Source organism: Mauremys reevesii, linkage group 3 (assembly GCF_016161935.1).
Source record: "Mauremys reevesii isolate NIE-2019 linkage group 3, ASM1616193v1, whole genome shotgun sequence".
NCBI classification, from domain to species: domain Eukaryota; kingdom Metazoa; phylum Chordata; order Testudines; family Geoemydidae; genus Mauremys; species Mauremys reevesii.
In genome coordinates this window covers 85,671,275-85,698,527 of record NC_052625.1, presented here as the reverse complement: position 1 = coordinate 85,698,527, position 27,253 = coordinate 85,671,275, and the positions used below count along the sequence as shown (strand labels likewise).

General features: G+C 40.2%; 1 protein-coding gene across 14 annotated transcripts in view; it reads left to right on the top strand.

Annotated features, from left to right (window-relative positions):
* AFDN (afadin, adherens junction formation factor) overlaps positions 1 to 27,253 on the top strand; it is a 187,852-nt gene that overhangs the window by 40,141 nt on the left and 120,458 nt on the right. The window lies entirely within an intron of this gene.

The following is a 27,253-nucleotide window of genomic DNA, read 5'->3' as shown; positions in this document are numbered from 1 at the left end:
ATGTGACTTGTTTTAGACAGTGGGAAGGAGGATATCTCACATCCAGATTAAGACAGTTCCTTTTGAAAACTGGCCAGATATTGATCAGTTTCGGTGATGTAAAGGATTGCCCTAAAGGCCACATCCTCAGCTGGTGTAAATTGCTGTATCATCATTGCCTTCAGTGGAGCTGTACCATGTCTCATCAGTAGTATCTCTAACACAGAGACTCCAAGGTATCAAAATCCTTGGTTTTCTTCCTGTCTGCTAGACGGGCAGTCTCCTTGTCATGTAGTCCTTTAGCTTTTATTTCTTTCTACCTTGAGTTCCGTTCCAGTATCACCTCTAGATTTTCCCCTTCCTTTCATTACTAACTCCCCAAATTGTCAAGTGCCAGAAGGGTAGCCATGCCACAGGACTCTTTTGCTCCAAATTGTCAAAATATTCCTGAGTGAATTTGGATCCATCCCATAAAATGCAGCTGTAGAAGTTTTTAGGAATATTTAAGCTACAAGATGTGAAATGTATCTGTGACCTTCCTGATTGGGGAAACTCAACAAAGGCCTCCACTGTTAACGACAGAAATTATCAGCTCCTATTTTGGAGAAACAAACCTGTCATCTACTCAGAAAAATGCCATAGTCTACCTGACCTTTAAAAAGCCACTACTTGATGCAGAAAAACGCTGTAACTTCTGTCTCTTCTCCAGCCTGTCCTGTCTCCAACCTCTTGTTACTAGACAGAATCATTGGGAAAGTAGTGCACCTGATCTCTGACAGCATGTGGCACCAACATCCTGGATGCTTTTCAGTTGGGCTTCAGACCAACACACAATACAGCAGCAATGGATGAAGGCTATCTCTCAGGGCTCATGTTGCTTGACTTCTGCGCACCTTGCCGTTTACTTGCAAGCAAAGTACTATAAACATGTTTTCTTGACCTAGCTGGATTAAATGGTGCAGCACTACACTGAGTGCAGTTATATTTCTCCAAGAGGGCCCAGAGTGTGGTGTTAGGCAATGAGAGCAGTTCTCCAAGTTTTCACATGTGAAATTTTGCAGGGATCTTTCTGTCCCACCTCCCTCCTCAATATTGTCATGAGACTGTTTGGAGAGGTGGTGAGACATTACTTCTTTTGCCAGTGATACACAGCTGGGTATCGTCAGACTATCTCAGTTTCCACAGTCCAGCACCAGCAAAAGGATGATATAATGCTGACAAGAAATCAGCTCCTGGATATAAATCTAAACCCAAGCAACATAGAAATGATACTAGTCCCAAGAGACAAATTCTAGGAATTAGCCAGGACACGGACTTTCCCTTCCATTGAAATTTGTTGGTTTCCCATTGTCAAATAGTGCAAATTGCAGTCTCACTGGAATTATTTGGAGGGATAGCTCAGTGGTTTGAGCATTGGTTTGCTAAACCCAGGGTTGTGAGCTTAGTTCTTGAGGAGGCCATTTAGGGATCTGGGGCAAAAAAGATAGTTGGGGATTGGTCCTGCTTTGAGCAGGGGGTTGGACTAGATGATCTCCTAAGGTCCCTTCCAACCCTGATATTCTATGTGATCATCTTGTGTAGCTGATTGGGAAACAAAACTTTGCTTTTTACCTCTAGATTCCTAGTAAACAATTACTATTAAATATTGACATAATATGAGTGCTGAAATACAAAATAACCCCTTAGAATTCACAACACATGAATGATTGTATTTATCAAAGGGTATGCTTCTTGGCACTGTTTTTAATACAGACATGTTACTGGAGCACTAGCTTCCAGCAGTGTGGCTCAGTAACAAATACTTTTTGGTGAGGGGAAAAAAGTGTAATTTCAGTTTTCTCATTTGTACTGATTTATGACAGACCTTCTACTTCCCAGTCTCCTAAATTGGACATTACTGGTTTTCTCTTGGTTAGTAAATAGGTTGACAATAAAAAAAAGTGAAACTAAAAAGCTGACATTGAACTGCATCGCTAGTTAATAGGTTGGTGATGTAGGTTATGCTCTGTGAAGAATTCTGATTCCTATCATGTGTAGGTATATAGATTTCCCCCCCTCTTTTTTCATTCTCCAACCCCCCCCCCCCAAAAAAAAAAAACCCAAACAAACAAGGTTCTAGCTTGATTCCTACTGGCAGAGAGCAATAAGTACTAGTATGTAATTTTCCTCTTCCCTTAAACAAAATCAGAAGGAGCAGTACTATTTTTAATGCTCTTGAAGAGTGCACATTTCCTTTTAACATGGTGCTCGAGTGTTTTGGTTTTTTTTCCTGGAAACCTATTCATCTTGCATAAATTGATATGAGTAGGCCAGATTCATGTTGGAGTGTGAATACTTGAGGATTCGTGTTTTGTTTTATTTATTTATTTTTTAAATAGGTTTCTCTTAGTTTTGTTAGTCAGATGACACAAAATGGTTTGGCATGTCATGGCCTATCACTCATTCCTTCTCCTTTCAGCAGATCACCTCTAATGTAATTGGTCTCTCCTAACATAATCCGGGAAGTCTAAAGTAGTTCCTGAGCTTGTTTTGCTCTGTGGTAGTTTCATGACTTGGTGAGCTAACACCATAGCTAAGCAGGCTTAATGTTGCTTGACACAAAAAAGTGATCATCATATTATTTTACATGCTGGGGCCTGAAAGGAAAATGTCTAAGCATTGAGAATGGGTTTTTTAAATGTAAAATACTCTAGAGAAGAATGCCTGATTGGGATTCACTGAAGAACCTTGAGATGTGTTGCGGATGACTCTAAGCTCAGGATAGTAAAAGTACAAGATGAAATAACTTTCAAAAGCATCAGTGCTCCCTAAAATCATGTGATAGTTTGTTATAAATACCACCACCTATCTCTTATATAATTATTTTCATAGCAGATCTCAGTGTTTTACAAAGGAGATTAGTATTATTGTCCCCACTGTACAAATGAGGAAACAGGCGCGGAGAGGGGAAAGCCTGGATCCACAATGGGACTCCTAGTCACTTAGTGGAATCAGCAAACCCTGAGGTAGGTACGTAGGCTGCCTATACAATGCTATGGAAGTGATAGGTGCCTAAGAATGGTATCCACAAAAGACAGCATACTATGTAAGGAGATGCCTGAACTAGCCAGTAGGCAATGCTAAGGAGAAAGGTCTGCCCTGAGCCCTCGCCTTATTAGCGAGTTAGGCACCAGTCTCTGCTTGGGATCCACAGCTGTGAAACCCTCTCCTGAAGTCAGGCATTGTATGTGCCTACGCCATTTCTTACATAGACAGTAGTGATGCATGCCTAACTCCACAGAGAATGGCCTTGGGTGAGGAGGAAGAGGCGGCCTCCCTTATAATCTTTAGCCCAAGAGTTCTCAAACTGGGGGTCGGGACCCCTTAAGGGATCGTGAGGTTATTACATGGGGGGTCGTGAGCTGTCAGTCTCCAGCCCAAACCCCGGTTTGCCTCCAGCATTTATAATGGTGTTAAATATATAAAGTGTTTTTTATGTATAAGGGGGTGTCACACTCAGAGGCTTGCTATGTGGAAGGGGTTACCAGTATAAAAGTCTGAGAACCCCTGCTTTAGACCAATGATTAGGATACTCACCTGGAGTGTGGAAGACCCAGGTTCAATTCCCTATTCTGTTTCATGAGAAGGACCAGAGAGAGAGTGACTCCATAGCCAAGTGGTTAGGGCACTAAAGAGGAGGGAAAACCCCTATTTGGCCCAGATGCACAATGGATTTCAAGTAACTTGCCCTAAATTACCCAGCAGTTTAGTTACAGAGCTAAGAATGGAACCCCGGTTTCCTGAGTCCCAGTCCAGTGCTCTGGACACTAGGGCACACTGCTTCCTATATAGATAGTGCATGTTAAATACAAATTGGTTAAAAATGAATGAGTTTATCATAAGTTAAATTTATAAATTGTACTGTGCTCTTGTGGTTGGCATTTGATATTTACTAGTGTAAATTACATTTTTCCTTATTTTTAATACAATTTATAGGAAGAAAATCTAATTATAATAGATTTAATAGCATTCTCTGACTTCAGCATGTTTGAGGATTTTTTCTTGAAATTGGTTATCAGTACTATTTTAATTTTCTCTTGAACAGAAGGTGTGCTTGAAACTAGCAGATAATGGGAGATTATTGCTCCATCTGTACTTCTGTTTGAAAAGCTAAATATTAGACCTACTCAAAGTAACTCTCATCATCACTTGAAATCTTAGCCAATAAAAAGTTTGGGAAAAGGTGTTAGAATTATTAGATAGCCTTCTTGGCCAGCTGTCTTTTCCAGCAAACAAATTGGAGGTCAGTATGCAAGGTTCTGAAGTAATGGGGAAAGTGTCATTTCAGTTCTTGCATACATAATTAGAAGAGTAACCTGAACTTTGGCTTGAGTAGAGTATGGCCTTACAGAATTCCCAATCCCCCTTTTAATATAAAATCTGCTGGTAAATATATCTGAGTAAGATATAGGACACAGCCTGTGGGATTTGTTAGGGGAAAGAATTCAGAGCCATGGAGATCTGAATGCAAAACAAGTCCATTGATGAGTAAGATAATCAGCTAATGAGACTTGTTCCTTGTCTGGAGAATTTTAGATGGTCATTGTAATCAGCAACCAGTGGATAGTTTTTAGGGCAAAACATTTCTGGTACAATATGGAGGGTAAAAAAAATTTCATTTATGGCTGTGAAATAAGGAATGCCAGATCAAATACACAATGCAGGTATCCTGATATGTTGAAGATTATACAGGTAAGTGTCTGGGTAATCTGGCGAAAGAAGCAGAACCAACTTAATATTTTTGTTAAATAAACAAGTTAATTGGTAATGTAAAGGGAGATCTTTTTAAATGATGTGTAAGATTATATAGCATAATTTCGTTTGCTTGAGATTAGTTTCCATGTTGGAACTGAGGAATTTATTTGGTTTTAGCATGTTTGAATACGAATAGAATGTACAAGTCTTCAGAGGAGTGTGGATTGGGAATTTAGAATCAGTAATAAAGCCTTTGTAGTCACTGTTTAAAACAGTTGTTGAAATGTAAAAAACAGGAGCCCTTCTTGGGGTAAATATAATTAATTGAAGCTATACGGTATTAACCAAGTTGTTGCAGAATGACTGAAGAAATTGCTGCCAACGATTATACAACAGGATTAAGTAAGATTTATGAAGGGAAGGCTATTAGCAGATACAATTTGCTAAAGTGTTATAGCTACTGTATTGGATTTTTCAGGCTAACTCTACCCTAAGGTACTCTAGTATTGATATCAGCAACAAAAAAAAATAATTTGATAGTGAATGACATTATTTTACTATTTTGTGCGGGATGGGGTGTGACTTTACTTATTTTAAGTAGTATGTTAAATTCCTCCAGTTGATGTTAACTAATGGTATCGGGTCATTGTTTTTAAAAACAGTCTAAAAGAATGCTTGGTAGGTATGTCCCTAATTTTCAATAGTTGTAATGGAGGAAATAGCATCTCTTTTTTTTTTCTCTACATTCTATGTGTTCACATAGTGATCAGAGCCTCCAAACGTGTTCCACTGCATACTGTGTTCAGGAGAAAATAAACCTGGTTCCCCATCTCAGCAGTACCTGGAGTGGGTGAACTCCTCCTTTGTCCTTTCCTCCGTTTGATGTCTGAAAGAGGAGGTGGCATGCCTGTCTGTCTGATTTGCTGCTGCTTGCTTTGTGTTTAATGTTCAGGGTGTTGTATCTGCATAGAAACAATGCCTGAACTGTTTGAGTGAGATGAAACTAACATAATACTTAATGGTGCAGATCTCAGGGTGCATGTTTGTATGCAGAATTGAAATTATACTACTTTTGTTTTGTGGTTATCATGAACAAAATCAAAAGGAGTTACAAAAGATGACAGATTCTAGATGTAGAAGAAAGACAACAGTAGTGATTCTAAAGCATTTTTTGGAACTGTTGCCAACACAATTTTGCCCCAAGGTTTGTGTAGTCAAAATATTGGAGTGGTATTGCTTTTGGGAGCCCACTGTACTATCAATGGTATAGCGTTTACTTGGCTTTTTTTTTTTAAACTAGTTCTGAGCGGAATTTGAGCCAGACTGTGGTGTAATTCGGTCATCAGATGTATGAGAATCTGATGTCTAATTGTAAACCACATTCTGAACTGCTAGCATGCAAGTTTTGTAGTTTGAATGAAGTATTGTACATAAATGCCTCTTCAGATAGTTAAACTAGTAAATAATAAGACTTAATGAAACTGGCTAATAATATGGCTCTTAGATTAGTTTTTGGCAAGATCTTGACCTACCGCATTAAATTGTGAAAGCTTATGTTACACTTCAACCGTGTGAACAGGGCAGTGGCAGCTTGTTCTCAAAAGAACCTACACACTTTAGAATCCTGGCAAATCCTGGTCTGTCTTATAGCTAGTCATCAGGTGGAAAGAGGCAACCTGTGACTCAAGTCTCAAACAGAAGAGGCTAGGACTGCTTAGAGCCAAAGCCACAAAAGAAAAAAGGACAAGACATAGTTTACGCTTCATTTCATGAACAAATGTATTTACTTAAAATACACTTTGGTATGGAATTTGTGATAAAGTATAATGAAGGGATTAATATTTCTTAGAGGTCCACACTCCAAAGGAGTGAGTGATTCAGTATGTCTGGTGTTTTCAAGCCTTCAGACCTTTCTGAGCTCACTCCCTGCTGCTGTTTGTTCTGTCTACTCCAGGAAAGTCAGGTGCTTGTTTTGTTAAGCTTGTCAGCATTCCTCCGTGGAACTCCTGACTAATTAGGTCTGGCTGCCAGATAGCTTACAGCCAGTGTGTCAGGTACCAGCTTCCATGCAGGTCATTAATACTTGCAGAATGTCTTGCTGTACATTTTAATGCACTGTAATGAAGAGTCCAACCTGTAACACAGATATTTGTAATTCACAATAAAATTAATATACTACTGTAGACTTAAAGCTCTGATCAATCACTCTGTTTCCTGAGTGTCTCAGTGGAAAAGAAGTGTGATTGTAACCAGAGGTCCTCGTGAGTAAGTGGCACTGTTTTCTTTTGACATCACATCTGTGCTTTGTCTTATTACAGTACTGTTGCATGTAATCTAATAGTCCTGAAACTAATACTGTAAAAATATATAGTGCTGATTACAAAGAAACTAAACTATGTGGGGCAGAATTAAAGGACTATTGTCTTCTGAATGTTTGTCAAACCTATGACATTCAGTTTATTTCATATATTAAAATGTAATTAAAATATTGAGGAATGAAGTATTGATCACTTGTAAGTGTGTTGGTGGAAAATTAAGTTAATTTGAGCTATTTTAGAAATTAATTGTAAAGCACAACTAGCTACACTGGTAATAGCAGCTGCTGTCACTCCTGATGAATGAAGCTGTAGTATTGCTGCATGCTGTAATTCATATTTGAACAGTGCCTTTAAGCTGGATCTGTGGTGTGAGATGTTCTGTTAATGCTATTCATTTTTCCCCCGTGTAACTGTTTTAATTAGTTGTGCCCTTCCCCCAATCTACTATGTTTGAACCATGTTAAGATTGTTTTTAAAAAGGTGGCAAAGGTTTGAGAGCCCATAATGTCCATCAAGTACTGAGATATTCTTTAAAATTCAGATTAAAAAAATAAGGAAAGATCAAAGGAAATTCTTAGACTGAAAACTGAGTGACACAGTATGCATATTGGTAACTTTTAATCATATACAATAGTTTTTAAAAGTCTGAAAGTGAGGAAATTCAAAGTTAATTATGCTGACAGAACAATTTCTGGGAAGTATGAAAATCTAGATTTAAGGTATCCTGAATAACTTTAATTCTGCTCTTGTATCTCTGCTTATCCTCCACCAGTATGCCTGTGCACTATATATTTTTGGCATTCACAGTAAGAGCCATGTGGCCCTAATACAGTGAAATAACCACCCTCTTGTTTTTGGGAGGCTGAAAAATGGTTAAGGGGTGGATTTTTATTTTTCCCCAGGATATCTTGTTTCTGTTCCTAATTCTGACAGAATGTGTGACCTTGAGCAAGTCATGTAACACCTTATAACTATTTTCTCATCTGAATAAACAAAGTAATGAATTGCAGGGGGCATCTTTACTGCATTAATATTTGCAAACTGTGTTGAAATCATTGGATAGAATTAACTGTATAAGCACAAAGTAGTATTGTGCTTCTGATATACCGGAGACCCAATCACCTTCCTCATATGCTCACCTCACATCAAGGGTTGGAAGTTTTACAACCATTTTAACCCTTTACTATCCACGGGGTTACTTGCAGCTGCAAACATCTAAAAGTCTCTATGCTTTTATAGTTTGGTTACCTGTATTCTGCATGGTAAACCTCACTGAATGTGATTTGATAACTGCAGCTGCAGGCAAAACACTGACTCCAGGTTAACACTACAGACCTATAGAGGTATAACTACATTGTTCAGGGGTGTGAAAAATCCACACCATTGAGTGACATAGTTAAACCGACCTAACCCCATGTGTAGACAGTGCTACGTTGACGGGAGAACTTCTCTTGTTGATGTAGCTACAGTCTCTCGGGGAAATGGTTTATCTATGCCGACTGGAGAACTTCTCCCGTTTGGTGTAGGAGTGTCTTCACTAAAGTGCTATAGCGGTATAGGTGCACTGTATGTGACGACAAGCCCTGAGAGATAATGGGTTTAAAATATTTTGCAGTTTTGTTGGAAACCTTGGTTTGTGTAAGGCAGTCGTCCCCAAACTTTTCCTCTATGTAATAGAATGTGCCTTCATCTCCTCCTTCCCCTCTCCCAGCGGGGAGGTGAGGGCAGGGGGGGAAGCCCGCCAGGAGCCTATGGGAGTAGGCTCTTAGCTCCCCACACTGCCCCTCTTAGTTCAGTGGAAGCGCTACCAATGAGGAGGTGCACCATGAACCAATCGAAGGTAGTTGTGGACATGCACCATGACTGTAAGTTGACCCTAATGTAGGTTGACTTAAGTTTAGTGTAGACATGCCTTTCCTTCAGCTATTGAATGGTTAAGATACTTAAGGTATTGTGCAATGCCATGAGGGAACCAGGCAACCTTTGCTGATGGGTGCAACATTCAAATATGTGACCTACATCTTCTAACTGGCTGCAGTGGCAAAGAGGGAAAGTCACAAAGGCCCCACTTACAGTCACCAGCAGCAGTGCTGCTGCAACACACCTTATCTCTCCACACCTGAAGCAACTGACCCAAAGGTGGCATGAAATGTCAACACCAGGTGGCCTAACTATTGGATCTGTAATGAGATTAAAAATGGCTGTATTTGAAGCTTGTTCTTGCCACCTAGTACACCACCTGGAGGTGATACTGAGGTTTCTTAAGGAAAGTGTCCAAATGAGGAGCCTTGAGTTGGGATGGTGGGTTGATGGATTAAAAACCTCTTTAACCAGGGGTAGATGTGGCTTGTCTTGCACCTGAAGGAGCAGAATTCTGCAAGGCGACTTGTTGCCTGTGTCAGAAGGGGCAGTGTTGAACAGGACCAGCAGTGAGGTCAGGTTGGTCAGTCTTTTAGTACTTGTTATATGCATGGTTTAATTTAGCCAAGCATCTACTGTACTAGTCCTGTGTGAAAAGAGCTGAAGCACACCATGGAGCAATACTCTGCTACAGAATAGCACAGGGCAAGCTCAGTTTCTCGATATCTGCTTGTTGTCTCCCCTAGATAGAGCCAGCTAATTTGCTGATCAGGTTGTTTCTTGTCTTTATTTTCACTGAGATGTCCTTGAAAGTCAAGGTACGGGCCATTGTAACACCTCAATACATAGTCTTTGGGTCATGGTGCAGACTGTCCATTCAAGCAGATGTTGAGCTGTTTGTTGGCCATTGTGTGATATAAATGGAAACAGCTGGAAACTATCTTTTTGGTACTAGATTTGTCTCAATTTTTTACAATAGTGTGCCATCTCTTTCTTGTCAGCTTTCAGGACTTCCTCTAGGTGGCTGAAATCCTGGTCTTGTATTGCCACAGATGTTACCTGTGTAGATAAAATGCCTGGCAGTGGGGTTGGGAAGGTCATTTGTGAAGAGATTGGAAAGTGTTGTTGCTAGAATTGAGCACTGAGGTAGACCATTGTTTTGGAACCTCCGGGAGCTGTGTGGTGTTTTGTTGTTGTTGTTCAAAATGAAACTTGGAACAGTCAGCCTCTCACAACAGTTCCATAGTCAGGATGACCCACTTTAAAAGGACCTGTATGCCAGATCATGTGATATGCAGCAGTAAGTTCTAGAAATATTGTGCCTATCTCCTGCTTATCTGGAATCCATTCTCTGTTGTGCATGGTCTCAGCACCATTCAGGGTTAGCACATCCACCACTCTGTGGGTGGAGACGGGGCGGAGGACCAAACCTGAGTGTCATTATGACCCCATGTGGTAGGTAGCAACATGACACTGGTTTGGCCCTCTACCCTTGTTTCTATCTGTAGAGGGGGGGATCTGCCAAATTTGAGAAGTGCTACAATCATGTGGGTCAGTTTGCAGTGCTGATCAAATTTGACCCTCTGCCTTTCTTTCCATCTACAGAGGGGCTTGTCGCAGTTCAGGGCAATTCTACCTCTATTTCCTCTCTGTGGCCCAGCAAGGGCACCCTCTTTAAGCTTCCAGCTCCTCAGCTGTTGCATCTTCTGACCAGGGTATTTCCATGCTGAAGAGTTCCCTGACTATACTGTGACCTTTGCCGTGAATGACAGACTCCCTGAGAGGGACTCTTTTGCTTCTCTCCTCAGTGATGGTACACAGTATAACTGCCACAGTAAATTTATCACGCAGCCATTTATAAGCAAACACATTTATTCTTAAAGTGAAAGCATTATGGAGAAGGTATATTAAAAACAATAAAACAACCTACATGCATGCTAATAAGCTTACCAGAGATCAACCCTTCACTCCAACAAGGGTTCTGGTTGGTGATTAGTTCTTTAAACCCCACTCGGGTTTTTCCTGTGGCTAATAGTTCATAACAGCTCTCATAACAGCTTTTGCTCAGAACTAGTCCCCAAGTCTTACGGGGCCTCAGTGGGCAAAAGACCTTCCTACTCTTCCCAAGAAGAATTGGGGACCCTCTTGGGCCAGAAGTCCTGTCTATTTGTTGGATCAGAAAGAAGGCCCTGAGTCAGTTTTAACACAGGCTGTTTAAACAAAAATCCTTTCTTTGTCTATTTGTCCCCGGAGAATCCAATTTGAAACAGTATATGTGAGCCTCTCTCCAAGTGGTGGTAACTCTCTGATGATGTTACTTTCTGAGCGAATTTGCCTTACCACTCTCTGCTGTTCTTAGTTCCTGGAGGGCTGTGGTCCACCTCCCCCATGGAAATACATACAGTCCCTCAATAGTACATAAACACTTGCATTTTTCATACTATGACCTCCTAAAATATTTAAACTTAATTCAGGAAGGTTTAACTTAATTCATTAATCTTTGCCCAAGATATTGCAGGACATTGTCATATCTAACACAAGGCACGTGCACCAAACCTGAGCGGTGCTACAACCACATGCGGCAGGTTGCAAGGCCCACTATGGGGAACATGGCCCAGGCCCTGCAGGACAGAAGCCAGCACTGTGGGGTGGGCTTGCTCTCCAACCTCCCACTCCTCCCCCCACCAGGACCCCACTCCTCCATCCACCGGGACCCCACTCGCCAGCCCTCTTTCCATGGCTTAATCTTTACCATACCTCTGCCATGAAATTTATTTTAAAAATTCTGAGACAAAATCATAGCTCTAGTGATAATGTAGTCCAAATAGGAATTGATGCAACCATTACAACATTTATCAAGAGCTGAATGAGAAAAAGGTGATGAATGTAACTATTTGCAGGAAACATTAGGCAAATAGATCAGAAATGTAAAAAGAGCTTTTGGGTGGAATTAAGGGAAGAAGAGTGGAGGTCCTAGATAGAAAAAGTAAAAAGTTAAGGATAATAAGAAATAACTGGCCACTTCTAGTGAAGATAAATACTTTGCTTATGTTAGTCTTTTTTTTTTTTTCCCCCCAAACACATTTGGGAATTGGCTTAGGAGATAAACCATTTTTAACCTCAATTACCTGAAATTAAGTAAAATCTTGCTCCTAGACCAGTATACAAACAAAATAAAAAGTTATCAACATTGATTGTGACTGATTTGATTTCTGCGATAAAGGTGAAGTAAAGTATCTTGTCCAAACCTGGCACACACTATTTTAAATATGGTTCCCAAAATAGGAAATGTTTGTCAAAACCGTCAGATCTGTAGTACTGGTGGGGGAAGGGAAATGCAGATGGCATGTAGGATGGACCTCTTGTTCTGTTCACTTTAAGTGTTCTCTCTTCAGTGCCTTCTTCTACACCAGCTCCTGCTGCTCTTATAAGGTGGTGTTTGGCAGGTTTAACAGTTAGGAATCCAATCTGTGGGCTTGGCTACACTTGACAGTTGCAGCGCTGGTGGAGGCTTTCCAGTGCTGCAACTTAGTAACTGTCCACACCTGCAAGGCACATCAGCACTGCAACTCCCTGGCTGCGCTGGCTGAACACCTGGTCTGCTTGGGGTGTAGCGAGTGCAGCGCTGGTGATGCAGCGCTGCTCATCAAGTGTGGACACACACCAGCGCTGTTATTGGCCTCCAGGGTATTAGCAGATATCCCAGAATGCTTTTAACTAAATTACTCTTTGTTTTGTTATGCAGCCTCTCTTTGTTTTGTTGTGAACTTGGAGCTCCGGGAGCTGCTTATCTAAAAAACAAACACAGCTCCTGTTTGCTGTGATCAATCTGTACCTGGCTGTGAACAATCAAATGAGATACTCCCTGCCTGCCTCATTAGGGGTTGAGTGTTTGCTTGACAGAGAAACAGCAGGGGCAGAGGGGAGAAAGGGAGTCCGTTGGACGCAGGCTGAGTGCAGTTAAGAGTTAAGAGTAAAGGGTCGGGAACATTTTCTGATTTTGCAAGGCAGGAAGCTAACACACAGTGTTGGCTCCAAAAATCCACTCTCTCTCTCCCCCACTCCCTGTCACACTACACCCCACCCCACCCCCCTCTTTTGAAAAGCACGTTGCTGCCACTTGAACGCTGGGATAGCTGCCCATAATGCATCACTCCCAACAGCGCTGCAAATGTGGCCACACACCAGCGCTGGTAGCTGAGAGTGTGGCCACACACCAGCGCTGCTCCTACACAGCTGGATGACCAGCGCTGTATACTCCCAGCGCTGCAACTCTCAAGTGTAGCCAAGCCCTCAGATGTAAACCATTGAAATCAGTGATGAGTGACTAAATGGTGGGACAGGTATGCTTTGCTGTGTGTTGCTGCATAATTGACAAGAACAATGTATAAGTATTGTATATAAACAGGGGTCATTGCCTGGGTGGAGAAGGGGAACTTCGGGCAGGGTGAGGAATTCTCCATTTAAGCTATACAGCAGTGGGAGGATTTGGGGAAGGAATCGTTTTCCAGACTGTGGGAGATCAGATTTGATAGGGCTGGGGGATGTGTATCTTGTACATAGTGGAGCTGTGCAGCTTGAAGGCAGTTTGTGGTTGATCCTCTCCCCCAGGTGTCTTAGCATACACAGGACCATAATTCTTCCCCCTTGAGACTCCTATCTTTCTAATTTCTCTCTTATGGTTTTGGGCTGGAATCAGAGAGAAAAGGTAAGTGAAGGGAAGAGAGAGAGCCAAACCAACTTTTAATCAGCTTTTCTGCTGTAGAGTCTTTGAGTCAGAGCAGCTAAACAGATGATAATAAAAGGGATCCAAAATGTGGAGTGTACCATGCAATATGGAGCACTTGAGAGACTTGGCTTGAAAGCTCCAGGCTGGCTGAGAGAGTCTGTATGAGGAAGTGTGGCATTTCATTGTCCTGCAGGATTTGTAGCAGCTTTAAATTTCCTGAGAGCCTCAATTTGACCCTTTATAGCATGGAAATGGCCAGTGGATACTGAAATAATCCTTTTTGTATTGTGCGCATTCATGAATAAAGTAACAAATTAAAAATATTTGTAGTTTTTTGTTAGCAGGGCAATACTAATCATTTTCTATAGAGCCAAAACGCTTAAATGTGAATTTTAACAGCTGTCTGATTTCTGAGACTAGAATCACTATCTAATACGCCAATCAGTAATAGGTCTGCAAATCTGTGTAACTGGAATTAGTTTTATAGTAGTGTGGATCACTGATAAGAATTATGGATTATTTAAAATGTCATCTAACTGCTTGGTTATCTTTGTTTTTACAGCTAAAAATGACATGGAGTAATGATTGGAGGGCACATCAGATTAGTGATGAACCCCGTTTCTTCTTGACCAGCTACCCTGTAATGTAGACTTATTGGAATGTTATTCCTTTGTGATTTTAGTGATTGTGTGCCTGATTCTTGCATCAGCTGGTTTTGTATGGATCATTTTTACTAGTTGTTAGAGAAGATAGAGATTTGGTGTACTTCTGCAAGTACATTCTTACAAACAAAACATCGCCTTCTAAACCTGTGTGTCATATACAGCTCACCAAGACATGTGAACGTCACCAGTGCATTCAGCGAGGTTCATAGGTGCAACAAAGCAGAATTTGGGTCTTAATTTCATTCTCTTAAAACTTAAAGTAAATGTTCCTGTTGTCTCCATATCGTTATTTATTGATACAATTAGTTACCAGGTTTTGGAAGCAGCATGGATATTTTAAGCATTAGCCTTGGTTCATTGGATATGCTGTTGGTACACACAGCATATTAAAATTTAGTACAGTGAGTAGGTAGCATAAAAATAACTTAATAACGAGGCTTTATACATCAAATTCTCACTATAAGAACAGTAGAGTATAACTTTTAGTGGATTCACAACTTGCTGAGGTGGTAATTTCATTATCATCCTTCATCCAGTTTAATGATGATTAATTGGAAAAAGCACTGTTCCTGAAGACACTAATTCCCTGTCATCACTTCTAGATTTGAGACAAATTAACTGTTAAAAACTATCAGAACTTAACCATTGTGGAAAATAGCTTTAACCAACCTGTTGTTTTTTTTAATTTACAGAAATTCATCTGTATTTAGTAATTTATTTCTTTGACAGTATGTGAAAGTTATAGGAATTATGGGGAAAAGTATACATGTCCAGGAAACAAACACTGAGATTTTAAGCTTAGTTGATTCTCTTGTATAATTCATAAATAAATATTTCTTTTGACTGGGGAATGATCCTCTAGACCACTTTTTTTTCATATCTAGCTCTGCCACTTCTGCAGTGGGTTAAAGTTTCTGCTCAGCGTTTTGTCAGTCAAAACAGTTAGTCAGTGCTAGGACTTGGTTCAACCTACCATGGAAACCTCTTGAGGTGGTTCAGTACAGTAGCACAACTTAGAGGCAAATATGCAGCCATTTGTTTGGCTGCTTAATTATATAATAAGATGCAATTAAATAGAAATAAATGGTGTCCGTGTCCCTGTCCTATTATAATGTGCATACATGCAAGGGGTTGCTGTATAGGTTGCTGGGTAACCAAGCTGTTATGACTAAAATCTCATCTCTGGCATTGCATTGGATAACTTAAGTGACTGAGCTAGATTTAATCAAACTCCAACACCATTAAAAAAAATTAACAATCAAATTCCTCACTTATATTAAACTTTAGAAATGTTTGTTTAGTAGGTAATGTGGTGGTGGTTGAAAAAAAGATATAAGCAACTAAAATAGAGCCTTAAAATGAATTGCCAACAAAAATATAAACATTACTATAATGCTATAATTACTCCTTCAGGAATACACACAGTATGTCAAGAGGTAGAAATCTAATTTTTGTCATTCAGGTATTGTAAATCAAGTGAAAGCTGTGTGGTGATGAAAGCTCCATATTCAGAAGATGTGAAATAGACAGCAGTTGGTAGCTTTTTTTCAAAGGGATATTGGACATTAAAATGGATCAGAAACAGAGAGCAGATTGTTGAGATTTCTTTTCATGTTTGGATTTACTATTGGGATAGATAATCAAATGCTTACAGAATGTAATTTTAACTTGCTGTAATTGTGTTGCTTGTTTTTATAAAAACAAACAAACAAAAAAAAACAACAACCTTGGAGTACCAGGATTACAGCTCTTCAGGTGAATGACAGGCAGTAGTACCAAAGAGAAGACAAACTTTCAGTACCTAAACTAATTTTTGCTTTCCCTGCCAGTTTCCCTAATATGATCTGGCTTGAGACATACCTGTAGTTGTTGCAGTACCACTTTTCTGACACCTGAAGCTCTGTGACAATATCTTCTGTCTGTCTGCAAAGTGTAGCATCTGTACTGGCTAGGTTTCCATCGTCCTCTGTGATGACAACTGATGCAAAGAAGTAGTAGTTTAATTTTTCTCTATAATGATTGTATCCTCTTTTTTTTAATGTTTTTTTATTCCCTGGTAGACCAGGAGAGCAGTTGACTGTGACCTGTTTAGTAGGCTTTCTGCCTCTGAAGTTAAAGAATTCCTTGGTTTTTCTCTTCAGGTGCCCTATTAATTTCCACCTTGCATTTTGCCCTATCGTGGTATGTTGCTTTTCCACTGTTAGAAGAAATACCTTATTGATTTGAATAAACTTTATTTTCCTGATTATATATTTTCCTTGTCTCTTTTCTGCTTCCTTTTTTTGTCTGTTCTGTCTGCATTTATATTAGCATCTAGGCCCCAATTTTTTTTTTTGCAACTCTGATATAGTATTTTTAGCCTCCATACTTACTCCAGGGTTTTTGATTTCCTAACTCTAGTCTTCAAACTTTAACTAGCTTCCTTCTCTTTAAAGGATATGTAGCATACAATGCATTGTATTTTTTTCAATCAAAATATAACTAGATATGTGTCTGCTGTAATAACTTGGTAGAGATAATATTTGTAGGTTGGTCATATGAACAGAATAAAAACTATTTCATATTTAAAAATTGTATCTAGATTTCTAAACATTTTACACCTTTTGTCTGCTATAATCAGTTTCCTTTGCTATGTACTCTGAGATTTAATCACGGTGCACTTGGCTGTAGTAGGCTGCTTTTCCTCTTACAAGTATAATGTTGAAGCTGTATTATTTTTTGATTTGCTGCTATTGAGAGTACTGTAGTTTACAACTGAAATTGCAGTTTAACAAGAACAACCCCTAGGTGGCAGTCAGTCTTCATATGTTTAGTACTCCTTTATTGATGCGTCCTTGTGTGTCAAACCTTCTTTGATAAAAACAGGCTTACCTCAACTAACTTAAGCTACGGTGCCTTAGATGGTCAAACTTTATTAAATATTGTTTGTTATATAATCCCTTCCTTCTTCAAGGATGCGAAATCAGACATTTGTGGACTGATTTCTAAAAATGCAAAGTGAAAACTGCCCACATGCCATAGTGCCCCTAAATTTGGCTAAAGGATTTTGTCTGTAGTTCTCTTGAATAAATTTTTTTTTAAAAAAGGTTAAATGCTTTATGAAGTTTTTAAGGCAGAATTAAGAAAATAATTTTATAAAGTGGATTTTAAATAATGTGAAATAGAAAATACTCTTCTTATGAAGATTGTCAAGAAAAGATATGTAATCCTGTGAGAATAATGGAAAAGCCCATATAGTACTCTACCTTTAGTAGGCATTGTATCTTGTATTCTGGAGTGATGAAATTTTCTGTCTGAAGATGTTTATGTTCAGCTGTAGCTTATATAACACTTAAAGTTTTTGGTTGAAGTTCTTTTTGAAAATGATTTTCATAACTCTAGGGTCAGTTACTTAATACGATGATGATTGTTGTCTCTTGTATATAGATATTTCTGCCAAACTATTATAATGAAAGAAATTCTTAATATAATGTGAGGTACATGGAAAACTGCCCAACGTCGCTAATGATTGTGAAGCTGAACAGTGTTAGCAATCATATGAAATCTTTGCCGAATTTACCTAGTTTAGGCAGTTCTATTATGAACCTGGAATTAAGAACCCCAAATAAAGCTTTATTCTTTGATACTGCTTTTAAACCAAGATGACATTGAATGTTTAACTTCACTGTTGGTGGCTTGACAGAGCAGTCATGATGTTTATTTAATTACAGTAATTTACATTGTGTTATGCTAAATGTTGCAAGCTTTCCTATAGAGCAACTAATCAATACTCCTCAGAGGGAGAAGGAAGACAAACAAGGTGTACCTTTAGATGACCACATTTTGTTTTAATCCATTGTAAATATTAACACATGAAAAGGCGTAAACAGCTGGAAGATTTCATGTGTGTAATTCACATCAACATTGTATGCAACTTTTGTTAGTAACAACACCTATGTAACTGCATGAATAAAAAGCTGCATTTAGTGTTTATGCATTAATGGGGGAATTAAAGCAGTTTTAGTATAGCTGTTCTTTTCCATTATGTTTCACTTAAACCAATTTATCTTCCATGACTGTAATTATGATCAAACGCATCAATAGTCATACACCCTTGTCCAAGAGCTCTGTTATAAGAAAATTGAATTAACACACCTTGAATTAAACCAATGTAACTTTAAGTAGAAAAGGTCTTAAGTGCCAGTCCCACAATTGAATCTTTATAGAGGTAAACCCTTGTGTCCATGCAGAACCTCGCTGTCTTCAGTGGAGCTGGATTCTGCCTCTGTGGGTCTAATTAGCAGAAATAGTTTCTGAAAATTGTAGCTCTCTTCAGAAAAGTCAATATTTAAAAAAAATACTACCTTCTTATTTAGATGTGCTTCCTGTATATTTTGGGTCATATCTAATTATTTCACTTCTCCCACCCCAAAAATAAAAAATGCTGCTACTTAATTCTGCTAGTGTTGCACAACATGTGTGGTTATGTGGGAGCAAGTCAAATTCTGTTTTGGTGTGTGTTTGGTGACCATAATGTCTCCCCATAAATACAGTGCAATAGACCCTTGGGAAAATCTGCGGTAGTGTTACTGTTCTCATTTTGGTAATTACTGCAATATATTTTTGTATTGATAAAATCTAGTACGTCCTATGTTTCCCTTGTATGCTAGGAGTGATTATTGTGATGTCAATTATAAATAGCAGTTCTGGAGCAAATCAGCTTTGTGGAAATGGCCACTTTTTATGTCAACTTTAAAAATGTAGCTGAAGCTATTTCTGCAGTTTTACTACATACCAGCCTTTTGCAGAGGAAGGAGGCTAACCATGTCCCCTTGCAAAAAGAACTGTTAGATAGGCAACTCATAATTTTAATACATCAAATATATGACCAAAATGTTTTGACCTTACTACTAACCAAAGAGAATATACTTTAGGAAACTTGGAAGGGGGGCGGGGGAAGAAATGACTATAATTCTATTTTAAATCAAGTTATTTTCCTTTGAAAGTATGGTTAAAATTAGTGATTTACTTCATTTTAAAATCAGTCCACCTGAGTTGCATGAAAAAAAAAATTACGTTGAGTATTTCGAACCCGGTGAATGGGTTCAGAAATATCTCTGAAAGAACTTTTAAAGTCACATTTTGAGACTTCTGGCTGTTCAAAAGGTCTCTATCTTGATAATAAAGCAGCATTGTTTTTTAAAAGCTGACTGAATGCTACAGGTAGGCAAAAATCATTGTTTTAGATGGAAGAGAGTTTAATGCAATTACCACTAATAGTACCATCCTCCTTTTTTCAAGACCAGTTAGAATTTTTAAATACTTGAGATTAGAGACGGTGTACACTGAAATCTAGCCTATGAACTGATGTAGCTGCTGTTAGTGAATGCTAAAACATTCTGATTTATGCATGATTCAAACATAAATGCTGACGCATATGATGGCTAAACATCCTTCGTTTTAAAATCTTGTAAGGATCACTCCCTTTTCCTTTGTATTGTCAGCGGTAGTCTGAAGCACAACTGAATCAGTGCATATTTGTGGTTATGGGGAGAGGGAGGGACTAATTCCGTTGTAATCTCTTGAGCATTTTTTGACAGGTCAGATATAGTGCAGGCATCCCATGAGTTTTCCCAGCAATTTCTCCAATAGGAGTTCTGTTGTTATGCCAGGCCTTGTATGTGTGGTGTGTCCTGAAATTAATTTGTATTAATTGTAAATTAAGTAAGACTAATTGTCAGTTTAAAAGTTTGATTATTGTATTTATACGTAGTTTGCAGAATATTTGGAAAACACATTTGTCTGAATAACCATCATAGATTAGAAGTTTGGATTTTAGTCCTGTCCTGTTTAGATCTCCGCAGAGCCAGAATTAGGGGAATGGATAGAATTGAGAATAATGCTGTCATTGCAGTAATACTTGCATGATTACCGGTTAGATACTGGGAAGGAAAAATGCTTATTATGACAATTGGGGTTAGGAAATACTTAGTCACTTAGGAGGCAAAAATAAGCCAACCAAACAAAAAACTACTCCACTAGCCAGGGCTGATGCCAGAAGTGTGTTCCCTGAGGGGCGTCCCAGCAGGATTCTGGTGGCAGTGTCCTGAAGGGAAACTCATACATATATGCTGTGCTGTTTTGTAATTAAAAAGTGGAAAAAAATATTTTAAAATAGGCCTATTCATTCCCCATTATTTCCGTTGGCTCCTTGGAATTATGTGGTTCAGTCTCCTTATTCACTATCCTATTCTAGCTGTTGAGAAATAACATCCTTATCACATCAGTTGCTGGAATGGAATGCTCTGCTTTCTCATACATGAGCATCCAGAGATACAGACGTCTGACTGCTGAAGCCTTTTTGTTCCACTTTTTGGGAAGTCCAGGTTCCATCCATGAGGGCTGGCTTGTTTTTTTTACACTGGCTGCCCTAGAGCAGGGCTCTCATCAGAGATGGAAGTGCTGCTAATGTAAACACTCTCTGCCGCCTGAGGAATTAAGTGAGTCCACAAATCAGTGCTTTCACCAGTTCCCTATCATTGGTGAAATTTACAGCACAAAACCTCCTCAAGTGTAGACATGGCCTAAAGCACAAAGATGAGATGCTGTTTGCATAAAAACACCCATAGTAACACAACGAGAGACTCCCAGAGTTGTTTCTAAACAAAATATTTTTAAAGCTTTTCGTGAAGCTTCATTGTGTTTTGAAATCTTTTCTGTTGTGGCATAGCTAGCTTGTGTGACCTTGTTGTTGACACCTGTACATGCTTTGTCTATATAAAGATACTGATATTTTAAAAATTATTCTCTCCTGTGGCAAATAGTATTTACTGCTGTTTTATTTTGCACTAAAAAAGTCATAACTGAAACTATGAAATATATTGTTTTGAATGTGAGAAGCAGAACTGGCTGGCTGTGGCAATATTAGTCACTTTATTATACAGGAAACAGGAAGAAACTTGACAGATAAATGTTACCTACGATTTTTTGTGCTTATTGTAGGGGACATGGGGTATGTTTGTTTTTACTTAAAGCAGCAAAATCCAACTTTTATGTTCACATTATCCATGTCTCTATTTTTTACTAAAATTATGATGTGAATTTTGAACCTTTTTTGGAAGAGGTTAGTAAAACATTTTGTGCAAATTGCTATTTTTTTCCTGCTTTGTAAAGGAAGGTGGTTATACTTGATGGATATCGTACTTAATTAGATTTTGGCTTTATTGGGAAAGCAAAAGTTTTTTATTCATTGTGTGTGGGTGTGAGTGGTTTAAAGCAAGCCAGTTTTAACTCTTTAGATGGTACAAATAGACATCTTTGATACAGTTAATCACAAAGTGAAATTTTTGTGGAAAATCAGTTGCATTTGTGTTGAAGGCATAACTCAGTATCCAAGAGTATCTGTGGAAGAGGCCATAGATTACTTAGTATACACTCAGGGCCGGTGCAAGGATGTTTCACTCCCTAGGCGAAATTTCCACCTTGTGCTCTGCCCTGAGGTGCCCCCCTCCCCTCTGCCCTGAGGTAGCCCCCCGTGGCAGCTCCCCATCCCCCACCCTGAGGCACCCCCCCAGCTCACCCCTGCTCCGTGCACGAGCACCCCGAGCAAACCATCGCTGCTTCGCTTCTCCCGCCTCCCAGGCTTGCGGCGCCAATCAGCTTAGGCGCCACAAGCTTGGGAGGTGGGAGAAGTGAAGCAGCCACGGCGTGCTCAGGGAGGAGGTGGGGCAGGGATGAGCTAGGGCGAGGAGTTCACCTGCGTGCCGTGCCCCCCTCTTACTTGCTGCAGGCGGCCCTCCCCGCGCCCCCCTGCCCCAGCTCCCTCCGCCTTAATGCTGGCGGTGACCAGGGCAGCCGAAGATTCTTCGGCAGCAACCGCAGCGGCCAAAAATGCCGCCCCCCAAATCCTAGCGCCCTAGGAGACCACCTAGGTCGCCTAAATGGTTGCACCGCCCTATATAGATAGCGAAACTTTCTCTAATCCTGCTGGAAGAAAAGTTGTAACTAATGTTATACATATATACTATGTCATTGGAAAAAGTTCTAAATCCCTTTTTGAAAATACAGATTTAGGCTTCTAAATCAGGTAGGCATTGCAACACTGAGCACACCAATGTCTAAATACTTAAGAATCTGGGCCTAACAATCCCAAAAGACAATACAAAAACCATGTCTTGGAATACAGATCAGTAGTCCTTACCAAGCACTCCTACATTTATCACAAATATTTGTTCAACTACAGAGAGAATTTGTATTGTGTTATACAAGTGGCAAAAGGTATATGGTTGACTGAATTCTTCATTAGTAGAAGCAGATTAGAAAAGATAGTGTCTGAACCAGATTAACTTTTAAAATAAAAAAATGTTAAGTAATGCCTTGAATATTTTCTCCACCATTGTGAAACAAGTGTAAGCAGTTGAAGATTGGTTTCAGAATTTGCTCTGGGGAAAGACAGGACTTTTAGAGAGTTGTTTTCATTCTGTTTTATTCTTTTTATTAAATTCTTGCAAATTTAGTGCCTTGTAACTTCCTAAAAATCTGTTAGGTTTTGTTTAAACTGTGACTTTCTCCTCAAGTGTATTTAATTGCTTCTTTACAAATGAAGTAAACACCATTTAAAAAAAATTCTCAGAAGCTTTTAAAACGTCTGATTTGTATCCCCACAAAAATCTGTGCAACTGCTAGATGCAACCAAGATTTAAATGGCAAAAATCATGAATATCCAAAACTGTTCTGGAAAGAGAGGCTGCTACATATGAACACCCTCATTCCTGAATGCTGCACTTGTTGAGGTGATGGCTGCTGGAGCCCTGATGACTACTGCTTTTTGCCTCTATGCTGATGGCAGGGCTTTCCTGATGCTTCCAGTGTAGCCTTATTTGAAATACCTGAGAGGAAGAGCAGAGCTGGAATGGCTTGCTTTATCTGCAGTGGGGCGGAATGAGAGAGCAAGCTTGGGAGGCTAGTTTCACTGTTTGTTTGCTCATGCTCCTCCACTCCCTCCATCCTAATATCAGTGACTGTATCACTGAGTGAAGGACTAGAACAGAGGTGGGCAAAATACAGCCTGTGGGCCTGTCCTGCCTGGCCCCTGAGCTCCCAGCTGGGGAGGCTAGCCCCCGGCCCCTCCCCCACCGCCCCCCATTCTCCCACAGCCTCACCGCGGTGGGGCTGCGCGCTCATGCAGGGCAGTGTGTGTGGCTCTGGCCGGGAGGCGCGGCTCCAGACATGCTGCTCTGAGCAGCATGGTAAGGGCACCGGGGTTGGATATGGGGCAGGGGATCCCGGGGGGCAATCAGTGGACAGGGAGCAGGAGGCGGTTGGATGGGGCAGAGGTTTGGGGGAGAACAGGGGATTGGATAGGGGGTGGGGTCCTGGGGGGCATGTCAGTGGGCTGGGTTGTGGATAGGGGTCGGGGCAGCCAGGGGACGGGGGGATTGGATAGGGGGCAGTGTCCCAGGGGGCGGTTAGGGGTGGAGGTCCTGGGAGGGGGCTGTCAGGGGACAAGGAGTGGGGGGGGGGGTTGGATGGGAGGGTTGAGGGGGGCAGTCAGGGGGTGGAAAGTGGGAGGGGTTGGATGGGGGTGGGGGTCAGGCTGTTTGGGGGGCACAGCCATCCCTACCTGGCCCTCCATACAGTTTTTTGCACCCTGATGTGGCCCTCGGGCCAAAAAGTTTGCCCACCCCTGGACTAGAACTTAGTAGCCCCACGAGGCAAATCTTTCTTGTGTGTTATTGGGATGATTGCTCCCTCCATCCCTGTGGAGTATAAAGGTGCAGAATCATTAGAAAAGATGTGAAGAAAGAACAGATACCAATGTACTTCCGTTAATGAAGAATTTAGCCAAACACATGCACTTTGCCACTTGTATAACAGAATAGAAATTCTTCTTCCTCCCTTCCAACCACCTCTTCCCTTCTAAACACCAGTTTGCAGGTAATTTGAGAGAGGCTCTCCTCCTCCTCCAGAGTGGTAATGGGCTGACTCTTCCTGTCTATCCCTACTGCTACAATGAAAGAATTTTAGGGGTGCTCCTCAGGTGCTTTAGTAGTAGAAGATGGCTTTAAGGACAGAAGCTCCCATGGCACATCCATTCCCGCATCTTTCACATGCCCCTCCCTCAAATAAGACCCATACTAGACAGTTACAAATTCAGCTCTCAATATGTAATCCATATAATTTTTTAAAGAGTGATGGTTGTGGAAAATTGAATGTAATGACCCTTTAACAGCTAATCATGAACTATTTAACTTTTGTGTCCCCCTTGCTTTCTATTGCATTTAGTGATTTAATACTGTCTTCTATAGTATCCAAAACTTACAAAAAAAAATTCTAGCTAAATGTCAGTGTACATTCAGATTCTTGCTGATGCACGTCCTTATCTGTCTCTTGAAAACAGGGTATACGTATTGATGCCAAGAGTGCTTTTTTGAATCTTGCTGTAAATTTGGGATCAGTGAATTTAAGCCCCAAATTATAATCTATTTCAGTTGTTCTCATTTCCCATCAAAGAATGGTGCATTTCTATTTAGAAATGCAGCATAATGGTCAATTTAAATTTGATGGAAAAAATAATGCCCACATTGATAAGAATTCTCACATAAAGCCACAAATAGTCAAGTGAAATCTGTCTGGGAAATGGGGCATACACCACCACTCTCTATACACCCCACCCCCCAAAAAAATCTTTGTAGTTTACACCTACATCCACCCACTGGTCATTTTTCTAGAGAACTGTAATTGGTCTGAGTGCTTTGACTTTTTTACATGAAATTGACTGTCACTTTTAGATGGCAGTGCAAAATCTAAAATTTAGGTACATTAATTTGAATAGAAGGAAATAGAAACATAATGCAAGTTTTAAAACTCATTAGACATCTGTGTATGTCTATTCATTTTTATTTTGACAAAGTCTGAAAATGAAAAGTTCCCTATGCTTTTACATTGCATTGAAAATTGAAGTTTGCCAGAATGTAGAAGACATTAAATTTGAACTGGAATGATAAATGTCAATAGGAGAGGACCCCTTAGTGCACAGACTGAAATGCTGTGCAGCAGTTAACATCATGAGAGTCCGTGCTTTTCTCAGGTAAATTGATATGAAAAAATTCGTGCTGATCTAAAAACAAAACAATCTTTTGTGGCAACTATTTTCACTTAGTTATCTTTCCTCTTCCCTTATTCCAGACCAGAAGTCTATTTCAAGAGAGAACTTATCAAACCAATGTATTTGCATGGACAGGCTGATGGGGTCCTTCAGTTTTAATCTGCCCCCTCCTTTATTAGGGGCTGCCATTGTTCTCCTTTTAAATCTGCCTTTTTATGCTATAATTAATATGGTGCTTTAAAAAGCAAAAGGCTTTCCAGTTTTGTGTTAGATAACATTACCATAATATTCTGTTTACTTATATAGAACACCTAACTCAGGGTGCATCACAAATACAGACATAACCTTTATGTATAAGGCAATTGTAATGCTTTTGACATTAACCACTCTACCTATGTTAATTTCTGTAGTGCATTAGGTGTGCATGGTTCTTTACAGACAGATGAAGGCATGTCCCTACCCGAAGAAGCTTGGCTACACTTGCAAGTTAGAGCGCATTAAAACAGCCCCAGGCGCCCTAACTCCCAACTCATCCACACTGGCAAGGCACCTTCACGAGAAGCATAATGCTTGCTGCTCCTCGGCTGAAATGCCCCAGCGTCACTGAACGAGGTGTTGCATTACTGTGCTCTGATCGGCCTCCGGAAAAGTCCCATAATCCCCTTAAGTCAAATGGCCACTCTCGTTACTGTTTTGAACTCGGCTGTACGAATGCGGATGTGCCCTTTCAAAGCTCCGTTTCTGACAGCCCGCATGCTTATCTGCTCCAGGACAAAGCAAGCCATTAGTGTGGAATGTTGCTTCCTGTGAGTGTGTGTGTGAGAGAGAGAGAGAGAGGGGCGGGAGGAGGGGGGATCTGCTGCTGTCTGAACTTACAAGAGAGCATGCTGACATGCTCTCAGCCCCCTCAAAACTCACTCTCTCCCCCCCCACTACATTCTCTGTCATACTCTACCCCACCCCACCCCATTTGAAAAGCATGTTGCGACCACTTGCATGCTGGGATAGCTACCACAATGCACTGCTCTCTGTGGCGTTGCAAGAGCTGCTAATGTAGCCATGCCGGTGCGCTTGAATCTGACAGTGTGGACACACTGCAGCACTTTCCCTACTGTGCTCTCCGAGGGCTGGCTTAATTCACAGCGCTCTATATCTGCAAGTGTAGCCATGTCCTTAGTCTGTTAGTGGGGGTGGGGAAGGGAAGGAGAGCAAGGGGAAGTGTGCTGTAGAAAGAACAGTGATCACAGGAAAAATTGGTACTCTCTGGTCACATATACATCTTGTTGGATCAAGTTTTGTCTTTTACAGGCCTAGAGCATAACACATTCTCTGCCACTAACATCTTAGAGTAAAAACATAATTTTCATGAGTATTTCAGTCATCTGTGATTCAGAGAAAATATCACCAAGGTTATGATTGATCTATTTCTACCATAGTGCCAGTGGAGGCTCCTATCAGTTTATTACATAGGTTTAATGCTCCATTTAAGTTTGTCTTGGTGGTCATCTACTGTTAACTCTCTGGGAGCTAAAGGTGCAGCTAATAGTTATATTAAATTAATTAATATTCAAGGTGTAAACTAGCTCTTGGCTCAAAACTTTAGACAACAACCTCACAGAAATTTTTTGGTAAGGACACGTGGGAACAAACTCTGTTACAAAAATCATTAGGATTTTAATATCCATGCATAACGGACAAAATCTTGGTGTTTGTCTCATTTAAAAGAGCACACACATTTGTATAAACTGTCTATTACTCAGCCTACTCTGGAAGGAAGAAGGGCTGAGTTAATTATTCTGCATTTAAAACTGATGATTCTTGGGTATCTATGTATTTAATATCGAAGGCATAGCTCATAAAACCATCCCTAACAGTATGGAGT